Source organism: Amphiprion ocellaris, chromosome 15, assembly GCF_022539595.1.
Source record: "Amphiprion ocellaris isolate individual 3 ecotype Okinawa chromosome 15, ASM2253959v1, whole genome shotgun sequence".
NCBI classification, from domain to species: Eukaryota; Metazoa; Chordata; class Actinopteri; family Pomacentridae; genus Amphiprion; species Amphiprion ocellaris.
The window spans coordinates 2,719,629-2,732,450 of NC_072780.1; positions in this window are offsets into that span (position 1 = coordinate 2,719,629).

Sequence of the window (12,822 nt, forward strand, 5' to 3'; positions counted from 1 at the left end):
GTTTACTGTACAATGACGTTTGTTAGGCGACATGCTATAAAATAATTTCAGGGAAAGAGTGGGAACCCTGACATGTTTTCTCCGTTAATCTGCAGAACGTTAGAACAACGTTTCACCATGCTGAATGCATCTTCTAAAAAGCTGCTCCTCTGTTCACTATTTTCATTATTTTATTGATCCATAATGTTTTATTTTCCTCTGTTCTGAATAAACAGCCTGTAGTTCAATCCAAAATCTGTGAAAGGCCGTGAAAAACACTCCAGAAAGGTTTCCTGTGAAAAAAAAATCATCATGAATTTTGGTGCAAAAAAACGCCTTACTATACTATGTCGAAAAAAAATGCGATTTTTCAAACGTTGTAAAAACGTGTCATATGATGAAATAATGTAAAGCAGGCAGTGAAAAACACTCCAGAAAGGTTTTCCTTGAAAAAAAAATCATCATGAATTTTGGCGCAAAGAAAACGCCTTACTATACTATGTCGAAAAAAAATGCGACTTTTCAAACATGTTGTAAAAACGTGCCATATGATGAAATAATGTAAAAGAGGCCGTGAAAAACACTCCAGAAAGGTTTTCTTTGAAAAAAAAAAAACATCATGAATTTTGGCGCTTTTGTCACATTTTGGACGACATACTAAACTATGACTTTTCTTTCCATATTTTGGACAACAAACTAAACTATGAGGTTTTAACAATATTTTCAATGACAAAGGATATTTTTTTACTCTTTTTGTTCCCAAAACTGGAATCAAACCTGCGTCTCCAATGTAGTTCTGGTTAGGAATCACCCTCTTAACCAGTTGAGCTACCTGGACAGCTTGTTTTCAGCTCTTGGACGACATCCTAAACTATGACGTTTTTTTTCCACATTTTGGACGACATACTAAACGTGATAAACGTGCATTTCCCTTTTTTTCAGTTTTTTTGTCTGAATGTTCTTCCTGATGATATAAAATCTGTTTATTGTGTTAAATGTGTGTTTTAGTTTAAGTATTCTGGAGATTGAGATCTATTCTCTAACATTTAGCGTCAGATGTTCCTGCAGAAACCCTCAGAGCCCAGAGGGATTTTTACCGATGCTCAGGAGATGGACGAGGAGAGGAAACATTGTCCATCCTCCAGACGGATCTGAAGACCCGACCGGCCTCTGGGGCGGTGTTTGGTGAAGTTATCTCTGGAGGCTGCTGGAGGATAAATGTGGAGATCTGCAGATAGAAGCCAAGAAGATGAACGGAGCTGGAGAGGAAGAAGATCTACAGTTGTGTTCAAAACAATAGCAGTCCCACATCACTAGCGAGATAAATCACTGTTTTTGTTAGAATTTCAACTTCTACACTGCAAGTAAGTCTCTACAAGGTTTAGTAAAGGTATGGAAAACCAACAGACCCAACAGGCATGACGTGCATCTGCTGATTCTGTGAAACTGGATCAGCTGAAACTGGAACTAATCAGGGGCGTGTTCAAAAAAATAGCAGTGCTGAGTTCAATTAGTGAGGTCATTGATGATGTGAAAAAAATAGGTGTTAAACAGGTGACCCTTATTTAAGGATCAAGGCAACTGACTGAATTATCTTGACTTTTGTAAGCTTTATCAGTACCGTCAGTGTTGATTTAACTTATTTCTGTAAGTTATACCTTGAAAAAAGAAACGGGGTGCTGGGGGGAGGAGGGGAGCAGGGCCATGCAGAGACCTTTGGAGGGGCAGGTGCTCAAAGTTAAAAGGGGGCACATGGAGCAAGAATTTGAAACATCATACAGAAACATACCTCATAATACAAGGTGCAGCAGTGGCGAAGTCTCAGGACTGCTGATCAGAAGGTCATTGGTTCAAACTCTGACCTGTGATGTAATGTATTTGAGAAAAATTATTATTTTGAAGCTGAATTTACATCACCATTAGACACTGGACTGTTTAAGTGTGGCTACTCTTCCTGGAGTCCTTGCTTTTAAATTTCATACCTTTTCCAGACATGTACTGTAGAGTCACGGATTTGCTCCATGGTGCTGATTCATAATCTGCCCTTTATTATTCGTAGTGCTAATAATAAGTTTTAAAAAACAATTAAATGATATAGAAATCATGTATTTAAATGTATTTGTGCTTTTATTCAGCTTGACTATCCACTTTGCGCAAGACAGCAAGGTTCTAAAAGTTTTATATTTTATATTTATGCATATTATATTTAATTTGTCTATATATACAAATGTTATAAACAAGTACTGATATCTTTAAATGAGAGGTTGAGAAAATCACAATTCAAATTCTTCTAATTATTATTGTTATTGTATTTGTACTGCAATAGTCCAAAATTATGTGAAAATGCATGTACATAGTTTCAGTGAAATAACATAACCTCTGTCTCATTGCCTCTAAAAACAGGAAACACACTGCAACTCACTGACAGTAAAATAATACATCTCTCTGATGCACTTTGCCCATGACAACAGAAACATACAGAAACAAAAAGAAGCCTGGCAGACTTTATCCTCTCAGCAGCTGTGTGGTTAACTAGCGGCTAGAACTGATGACAGGTGTGTGTTAGAGTCAGACACACACACACAGGATGCTCACTTCATCAGTCATCTTGCAAAAATACACCGTACATAAACGAATCCCGCTGCAGAACCTCCTCTCCATCAGGACCATCAGTTGTTGATGTCCTCCCTCGGGTCTCCGGTTTCTAGACTAGCGGCGCTAGCGCAGAGCTACAGGGAACATCTGGACCCCTCAGAGCAGTGGGGGACGTCTACGTAGATCACGTGACCGACCGACGGTAGATCTGAATTATTTTTAGTTTTATTTATTATTTTGGGCCTCAGAGACTTTTACACACACACACACACACACACACACACTTACAAATAAAAACAAAATTAAATAGAATTTAAAAAAGCAACTTTGACAACAGGGCACTTTGGGCATCAAGGAGCAAAGAGGCAGGTGCTTCGGCCCCCTCCGCCTCCCCCCACCCCCCTCCGCCTCCACCTCCCCTGCTGAAGAAATATGATATAATGATTAATCTTGGGATTAATCAAAAATAAAACCCTAACTCTATGATATACAAGAGCTATCGACCTCACCTGTTGTCTAAACTGGACAAACCACAATATTTCAACCCCAACTTAATTATTGACAAAACAATATAGAAAACAGCGGCGGACTACTTCCAGCTGCGGAGGGACACCCTTTTCCAGCTAGCTGCAATCTGACGCAGTGACGCAGCAGAGTGCAACTGACCAGGGCAGAGGGATACGTCATTCTGCTGGGAGAAGAGACACTGAGAGGAGGTAAGTTATCTTCTGAAAGTGCTTTTGAGTTTTTGTTGGTAAAATTTAATAACAATGGCAGTTTCTTCTGTGATAAAATGGAATAAAATCAGCACATTGACAGAGCTTTGCGAATATGACTACATTTCCGTGTTTTTCTCTATGCTAATCCATCGTGTTAATCATAGTTTGAAATGGCGCATTAGTAAACTACACCACTGTTGTCCATGGCGGACATTTTAGTTGAGGGGCGTTCATTTAGGTTAGAAATGCTTCCGACGTGACAGGAGCAATAAAAAAAACTTTGGAATTCAACATTTGCCTGCAAGCAACTTCTGGCTAACGTTACCCTTTTGTTAGCTAGCTAGTTTGCACACAGTTAAAGTTGTGCCGGTATGCCCGCGAAACTGAGCCCCCCCTCCCCTCCCCCCCGGATCAAAGGGGCCGCTACTTGTCCATCTGCGGTAAGTTTTAACTTGTGAAATAACACGTTAATGAAGTCTAAAGACTTGGACGCTTATATTTACTGCATATAGTCAACGTATTTGTCGATGGTCCGAGTGTTTGAGGGGAGGCATTTGTGTTTGTACAGCGTATAGTAATGAAACGAGCTGAAATACTGTGAATTTCTTGCATTCACGCGCTGCTGTTTATCTACCGCCGCGCGCTCTCTATTCATCCTCTTGCTCGCTCTATCACAACAGAGCTCCTCTACCGCAGCTGCTCTGGGGATGAAGATCTCTGTCAGGGTGCAGCACTGTCTGAACTGTGTGGCTTGTCTAGTTTATCTTTTTCTACTTTTACTAATTACCCTACAGTCTACAGTTAATCTGGTGGTTATTACATTGATTATTCCATAAAAGGTCAGAAAAATCCGGTTTGATGTAATTCTTATTCCTAATGACAGCTTCATTAAGCTCATGGTGACATCCTCAAATTTGTCCCAAATAGATTATTTTCACTGTCACATTAAACAAAACAATGGAGCAATTTTTTTTTTCAATTTGGGAGCTTGTAAAAGGCAAATTTGGGGAAATTAATTTATTTTTATTGATTGAAATCCTGGAATTTATTTTCTATACAACTTTATTTTCTATACAACTAATTTATTTTCTATACAACTTACAATATCAAATATTTGTTAGATCCAATCCCTGTGTCTTTTTTTAAATGTTGTATTAGATTTTTTGGTTCTTTGTAGAAATACTTGATAACGTAAATGCAGTTTCATGTAGAAGGACCCAGAATATCTCTTTCTCTCACTCTTACTCACTCATGCGATATAAGATGATGCAGATAGGTTAAAAATTGATTCACATTATCTTTTTCAAAACATGCAGCTCATTTTGTTTTTTTTTTCTCTTGCAGTTGTATAAAGCAGCCATTTCTTCAAGCAGGAGGTTGACCCTTCAAAGTGTTGTGCAGTACCTTGATAAAGAGGTATGTTTAGTGTGAATTTGTCAATGTGAACTTCCATAAGAACTGTAGTATTGCATGAGCTCACTTTTGTCTAACTTTGTGTAGGACACAAATCAGAACAGGAGGACAGCTGCCCTTCTTGGTTTTCCACGTTTCTTCTCGGAGGATAAGAAACGTGGAAGACCAATGTCAGGATGTGTGATGTAAGAAAATTAACGTGTTTATATTAATCATTGACTAGATTTACTGGTATTCATTTAAACAAAAGTAGACATTTCTTTTTTCCACAACATTGCAGTTGTACGTTTAGTACACCATTCAAAACTAACTGGCAATTCAAACATTGTCTGATTGTATGAACATTTAAAACTGGTAGGCAGTTTTAAAAAGAGACTGTGTGATATGATGATGATATAGACTGCTGAACTGACAAGTTAATCCCAATAAATGCATAGCCGAGTCTGGGGTGTATTTTAATGCAACCACAATTTTTTACCACTTTCAGTTCTTATTAGGTCACCTGAAACAAAGTCAAGGACCTAAATTAATTACAAATTCCAAAGATCTCAGGCTGTCCAGAACCCTATCCAGATATGGTAGAATCCAATACACTTTGTGGATGGAAGGGTCCAGGCCCCAGGGTTTCACATTTGGCAAAGTTTATCTCCCTTATCTATAGTAATCGTAACCTTGATGACCTAGAAATTAAGATCTGGATTAAAAAAATTATAAACACTATTTTTATTGAAATTTTAACATTATACAAACATTCAGACAATATGGTGTCAAAAGGCAAAACAGAAAGACAAGTAAACTAGAATGAATACATTTGAAAAAAAATAAAAAAAAATAGTACAACAGACACAACGCTCAACATTCAGCAGTTCATGCCACAGCACCTTGTTGTTCAAGATATTCCAACAGCTGTTTCCATACATTTTCAGACTCCTCCGTTCTACCTCTGATCATGTGAGTGAGTTTCTCCAATACAGTACAGTATGCCATCTCCTTCACCCATACGCTTATCAGAGGAATGTCCATTTTCTTCCTAGATAAAGATATCGTCCTCCTGGCCGGTAGGAGTCCAAAATCAGAGTCGATTGTTTTAAAGTTTTCTGGATATATACCTAAAGTACACAGTTTGGCTTGGAGAGGTACTTTCACTATTTATGAAATTGTTTGAACAACTGTTTCCCAAAACCTTTGTATTTTTGGACATTCCCAAGCACAGTGAATCAGAGTTCCTTTTTCTTCTGAGCACTTAATGCAGGTATCTAGAACGTCAGGGGACCAACGGTTCAATTTCACTGGTGTGATACAGGTTCTCATTAACCACTTGTGTGGTAATAACTTCATTCTGGTATTAATAATTTGTTTCTGGGCTTTGATACATGCTGCCTCCCATTCAGAGGCAATCAGATACACAATTCTTGCATATCTGATTGCCATGCTTCCAGCCTATCAGTGGCAGACTCTTTATCATGACACTTCAAGGCCTCGTAAAACAAAGAAACCTGCTTCTGTCCTTTTAAATAATGACATTTTCAATATGATAGTGGTGGTTCAGTCATTACATTTTTATATTTTGATCATGTGAGTGAGTTTCTCCAGTAGCTGTAAATATTTGAAGAAATGTTTTTTGGAATATCGTGCACCTGGCGCAGTTGTTCAAATGTAAGGAGGCTGCCCTTAGAGAATATTATCAACACATCTTCTATTTTCTGCACGCCTTTATTTTTCCAGATTTTAAAGCCACCATCTGCCCTTCCTGCACTGAATTGTATATTACCCCATATCGGGGCAAAGCGGGAAGTAGATGGAGTGTCTCCAATATGTTTGTGCACTTTATACCAATTATCAATGGAGTTTTTCAGGAAAGGATTCTTGGTCATTCTTTTCAGGTTCTTTGGGTCAGCCGAATGTAAATACATCATTAATGGAAGGCTTAAAGCAGAATATTGCTCTAGGGTTGTCCTCTATCCCCGATATTATTCATCGAGGATAGAGGACAATACGGTGGCCGAGAGGTGCAAACCAAATTTACATAGTGCAAAACACTTTTACAAAGCTTGAGACAAATTTACATTTAGGAAGACATTTTTACATATCATAAAACAAAATTACAAGTTCTGTAACAAATTTACATTTTAGAAAAACAATTTCACAAGATGCTAAACACTTTTACAACCTCCAAGACAAATTTACAAGTGACAAAACACTTTTACAAATCCAAAAACAAATTTACAAATTAAATTTAACCGGAAAGGGAATGTCCCAACTCCGGGATTGAACCGGAAGTGACAACGAGGAGCAGCTAATGCAAATTTTGGTTGTTATTGATGGTGAACCAAGATGGACAGCGAGCGGGTGATGTTTTGCCCGTTTTGTGGGGAACATATGAACCGATTGACGCGGTTTTGTTTTTCGTGTGGTCGGTCTTTAGAGTGTTTAAATGGCGCAGATCAGACCGACAGAGTGCATTAGCCGCTCCTCGTTGTCACTTCCGGTTCAACCCCGGAGTTGGGACATTCCCTTTCCGGTTAAATTTAATTTGTAAATTTGTTTTTGGATTTGTAAAAGTGTTTTGTCACTTGTAAATTTGTCTTGGAGGTTGTAAAAGTGTTTAGCATCTTGTGAAATTGTTTTTCTAAAATGTAAATTTGTTACAGAACTTGTAGTTTTGTTTTATCATATGTAAAAATGTTTTCCTAAATGTAAATTTGTCTCAAGCTTTGTAAAAGTGTTTTGCATTATGTAAATTTGGTTTGCACCTCTCAGCCACCGTAGGACAGCCCTGGCGTGTACATCTTTCCAATATAAACGGCTTGGAGATTATTTGTTAGAACACTTGCAGTTGGGTCTGTGCATAGTATCTGGAGCCACTTTAAGAAACTATTTCCAAAACCAAATTTAGGTAGTATGTTAAATAGATAAGGCCACTCTATTCTATCAGAGGCTTGTCGGGCGTCCAGTGATAATACTGCAGTATCCTTGGCATTGGCTTTTTCATGGATTATATTGAGCACTCTCCTGATGTTGTGGAACCCTTGTCGTTTTTGCACAAAGCCATTCTGATCACTATGAATTAGACTTGGAATTTATGTATCTAGTCTTTTTGCAAGAACTTTACAGAGGATTTTAGTGTCTGAATTAAGCAGACTTATCGGTCTATACGAAGCACAGTCTGTATCAGGTTTGCCTGGTTTTAAAATCAAAGTATAACAAGGGAAAGGATGCCATTCTCATAAGATTCACTGTACATTTTTAATAGTGGGACAAGTAACTTCAAATGTTTTATAAAATTAAATTGGTAGGCCATCAGGTCCAGGTGTTTTACCACTACTAATATTTTGGATGGTCTTTGACAATTCTTCAGTTGTTAAACGATTATCTAGCTCTTTTTTTGCATCGTCTGAGATTTGGGGAAATTGAAGCTGGTTAAGAAAGGAGTTCCTTTCCTCTATGTTTTCAGGACATTCTGATTTGTAAAGGTGATGATAATATTCTCTAAAACTATCATTAATTTCCACGGGGTCCACTGTCACTCTGCCGGAAGACATCTGTATACTGTTAATGGCCTCATCAGATTGTATCTTTTTGGTTGTCCATGCTAAAAGTTTCCCGGCCTTCTCTCCTAGTAAGACTGTTTGAGCCACAATATGCTCTCTGCTGCCTTATCAGCAGATAGTTTGTTATATTTGGTTCTTAAAGACAGGGCATCTCTTTGCTTCACGGGGTCGTCTCCTTGGTTTAGTTCTGTTTCCAAAGCTTTGATTTCTAAGGTTTCCATCTCTACTTTTTGTTGTTTGGTTTTAGAGCTTGTGAAACTAATTATTTTTCCTCTGATGTAGGCCTTGAATGCCTCCCATCTTATGCAGGCATTGGTTTGGTCAGTGTTTAACTCAAAGTAGTCATCTATTTTTTTCTTCAATAAATTTTAGGAATTTTGGGTTATGCAACCATCTTACTTGAAATCGTCAATCAAGTGGGTTATTAAAAAAATTATTTACAATGATATTGAAAGATATGGTGGCATGGTCACTTATTGCAATACTACTGTGTTGGCAGTCTCTAACTTTTGATACAATTTCCCTTGAAATGAGTAAATAATCGATGCGTGAACGAGACCTGCTTATACCTGAGTTACATGAATATTCAACTTTATTTGGGTTTTGGTCCCTCCATATTTTAACCAGATTCAAATCTGTCTTTCCTTCATCAAAAGTATGTCAGTAAAAGTGTTTATTTTGTTACTAACCAGCTCAGATTGCTATGATAAGTATCTGACAACATTATGGAGACAAATAATGTCCACGATGTTGTGTCTACCTGAAGTCGCTTCTTGCCCTCATTTACATCCCGTTATGTAGTCTGTCATTTGAAGCAGGGGAGTGTGTGTGTGTGTGTGGAGCTACAGACACAGAAACTTGTAATTTTTTTCTGAAGTGATGGCTGAATATTAGAAGATTTTGAACAGTTGGATGAAGCATTTGAATTTGATGGCCTACAGTGGGTACAGAAAGTATTCAGACCCCTTTAAAGTCTTCACTCTTTGTTTCATTGCAGCCATTTGCTAAAATCAAAAAAGTTCATTTTATTTCTCATTAATGTACACTCAGCACCCTATCATGACAGAAAAAAACAGAAATGTAGAAATTTTTGCAAGTTTATTAAAAAAGAAAAACTGAAACGTCACATGGTCATAAGTATTCAGACCCTTTACTGTGACACTCATATTTAACTCACCTGCGGTCCATTTCTTCTGATCCTCCTTGAGATGGTTCTACTTCTTCATTGGAGTCCAGCTGTGTTTAATTAAACTGATTGGACTTGATTAGGAAAGGGCCACTCTGCCATAAAGGCCCGACTGGTGGAGGGCTGCAGTGATAGTTGACTTTGTGGAACTTTCTCCCATCTCCCTGCTGCATCTCTGGAGCTCAGCCACAGTGATCTTAGGGCTCTTCTTTACCTCTCTCACCAAGGCTCTTCTCACACAATTGCTCAGTTTGGCTGGACAGCCAGGTCTAGGAAGAGTTCTGGTCGTCCCAAACTTCTTCCATTTAAGGATTATGGAGGCCACTGTGCTCTTAGGAACCTTGAGTGCTGCAGAAATTCTTTTGTAACCTTGGCCAGATCTGTGCCTTGCCACAATTCTGTCTCTGAGCTCCTTGGGCAGTTCCTTCGACCTCATGATTCTCATTTGCTCTGACATGCACTGTGAGCTGTAAGGTCTTATATAGACAGGTGTGTGCCTTTCCTAATCAAGTCCAATCAGTTTAATTAAACACAGCTGGACTCCAATGAAGAAGTAGAACCATCTCAAGGAGGATCAGAAGAAATGGACCGCAGGTGAGTTAAATATGAGTGTCACAGTAAAGGGTCTGAATACTTATGACTGTGTGATATTTCACTTTTTCTTTTTTAATAAATTTGCAAAAATTTCTACGTTTCAGTTTTTTTCTGTCAAGATAGGGTGCTGAGTGTACATTAATGAGAAATAAAATGAACTTTTTTGATTTTAGCAAATGGCTGCAATGAAACAAAGAGTGAAAAATTTAAAGGGGTCTGAATACTTTCCGTACCCACTGTACATTATGTATTTGAACTGATGAGAAGCTGCAACAGAAGAAGAGAGGGACAGGGAGGGGGGCAACAGGCTGCAGAGTTTCAGCCAGCCATGCTGTTGTGATACTCGGGAGTTTGTTTTGTTGCTCATATTAGTTCAAGTATTTGACAACATGATGGAGAGAATCCACAAGTCAAATACAAATTCAGAATTTGATCAGAATCTATTTGGAATCGTCTAAATATTCGGCCGTGTCCTCAGAAATAAACTATGAATTCCATGTTCAAACTTACTTTTGGCTTCAAGCAAAATGAAACTCGGTGAATACAGCATGAATCAGCCTGATTTTGGTTCCTATCATTCAGTTTCACCCCAGGACAACCCTAAATACAGCTCAGGTTCAAAAATCCCAAAGTTTTCCTTTCAGGATAGACAAAAGTTCCATGTGTTCGGCTATTGTCGGAATCGAGATCATGTGAAAAGAGGGCGATGGGAACTCTGAAATTTTTAAAGGCAGCAGGGTCATTGGTCTATCTCAAGGGGACTGACATTTAAAAAAAAAATACAGTTATTAAATTGCAATAATCTATAATAATGTGCACTTTTATTAGTTGAAGAGGTACGTGTTTTTTTTCTTCTTGCATAATCAGTCATAAATAAGTTTTGCCCATTTAGAGTGAACTTACTACTGAGATTATTAAATTTCTGAATTACATCCAAGAAAATAATGATTTATTTATCCAATTGTTTCAGGTTCATGGTGAAACCCTGGACATCTTAATGAAGGGAATGTGTGTCGGACTTCTCATTGGACATGAAGGCGTTCTGGACGATGCATTCCCAATGTGGCTGTGGTGGCAGAGGAGACGATCGTTCTTGCTGACATAAGAGGTGTGGTCACTGGTTAGGCCACTGCAGCATTAAATTATCTGCTGCAAAGAGAAAGGGAATAAAAGGAGACAGAAAGTATGCCAAATGTGTTCAAAACAAGCTAAAACATCATGCAAAATGCCTCAAAACCTCCTCAAAAACAGTAAAAACTGACTCTGAAATGACTCAAAAGCTCGAAATTTGTCCAAAACATGTTACAATGTTGTGCAAAATACCTCAAAACAAGATAAAAACTGACTTGAAATTCTTTGAAAAGACTAAAAAAAATCAAAATTTGTCCAGAACAACTTAAAATATTGTACAAAATTCCTCAAAACAAGATAAAAACTGACTTTAATATGTCTGAAATGACTTTAAAGCTCAAAGTTTGTCCAAAATGACTCTAAATTTTTCCAAAATGAGTTACAATATTGTAAAAATTAAGAATACCTCAAAAACCTGCTCAAAACAATAAAAACTGACTTTAATATGTCTGAAACGACTAAAAAGCTTAAAATTCAACCAAAATGACTTAAAATTTTCCCCAAACTACTTAAAATTCTGCACAAAATCACTGAAAACTTCAGTCTTGACTCATGATGTGTCCAAATGCATAAAGTTCCTGCTTTTGGGCCTGAATTTTAATACAGGTGTAACCAGGTGGGAAACAGAGGCAAGTAAATATCCTGAAAACCACTGAAATCCCTGTTTGTGACTCTTCTGCTGATTGTCGTTTTGGACAGCAGGGGGCGTATTGTTATTGTTGTATTGGGGGTAGTTTTGAGGTCAAAGGGCAAGATACTGGAAGTGGTGGGAACAGAACAAAGGGTTACTGGTTACTGTGGGACAGTAAGAAAATGTAAATAATACCGTGCTATGAAAGACTGAATTATGAAATACAGTGACTGGGTGGTAAATAGTTTGTTATTTGCATTAAAAATCCACTTTATGTCCGTGTACTGTGCTGAGGAGTAGCGACAGTTAGAGCAGTGGTTCCCAACCTGTTTGGCTTGGAGCCCCCCCTATAAGCTGCACTCCAGCCCCCAGCGGGCGTAACTCCATCTTTAGCAGAGAAACGAAGCTCCAGCAGTGTTTGTCCATCATACATGAGCAGCGACTTGATTTGTTGAGTGCCGAGGGTGAACTACAATAAAATCATCAACAAAACTGACAGTGAGAGACAAGCTGCCACACACACTGGCACCATCTTGACCCAAGCTGATCAATCATGATGTTCTTAGTTCCATGAAATATGAATGTATTATTATATGCATTGTGTTTTTGTGTTGGTTAATGATGAGATATTTCTAACTGCTTTTGTGTTACTGCAGTATGTGTTTAGAACAGAGGCTTATAGAGGGCAGTGTGGTAACTGTGGGTTTTATTTGCCCACTAGGTGCCACAGCCGTATGTTTCTGTTTTTAGTACTATTTCTGGTGCTGTTTCTCATATTTCTACTAATGTGTTGCGCCATAGGTTTTTGTAAAACACAATTCATTGTATAAATTCTATTAGATGTAAATAACTTGGGAAACAAAGAACCCCCACAAATTTAATTTGAAGTACTGGTTTCTGATTTAACCCGGCTTCAAATCTAATGTTAGATTCAGTGTTAAATCCACGAACAGAGAGACTTTTTCAGAGCGTATTTTAACATGAACTCAGAGTTTTGATGACTTTTCTGTTTGTATTTTAACA